Here is a 385-nt window from a genome sequence, read left to right as displayed (position 1 = left end):
TATCCCCTGTGTGCCTTGTCGACTCAGTTTTCACCTCTAACGTCGCAATACGAATGCCCCCATCTGTCCCTATTAATCATTACCTCGGGGTTCCGAAAACCAACAAAATAGAACCGAGGTCCTATTCCATTATTCCATGCACGCAGTATTCAGGCGAGGATAGCCTGCTTTAAGCACTCTAATTTGTTCAAAGTAAACGTACCGGCCCGACTCGACACTCAGTAAAGAGCACCGCGACGGGATATTAGTTGGGCCGCCCCTCGCGAGGCTAAGCCCACCGGTAGGACGTCCCACATCACGCCAGTTAAACACCGCGAGCGGTGAACCGACGGTGTGCGACACAGATTCAACTACGAGCTTTTAACCGCAACAGCACACGTCTGAA

General features: G+C 51.7%; 1 protein-coding gene across 1 annotated transcript in view; it reads left to right on the top strand.

The window, feature by feature from the left end:
• The window catches only part of LOC105449730, a 2167-nt gene that overhangs the window by 897 nt on the left and 885 nt on the right, over window positions 1-385 (top strand). The window lies entirely within an intron of this gene.

Source organism: Wasmannia auropunctata, unplaced genomic scaffold (genome assembly GCF_000956235.1).
Source record: "Wasmannia auropunctata unplaced genomic scaffold, wasmannia.A_1.0 LD336074.1, whole genome shotgun sequence".
NCBI lineage: Eukaryota > Metazoa > Arthropoda > Insecta > Hymenoptera > Formicidae > Wasmannia > Wasmannia auropunctata.
The sequence above is the reverse complement of the archived record's forward strand: the minus strand, read 5'-3'. Positions and strand labels throughout refer to the sequence as shown.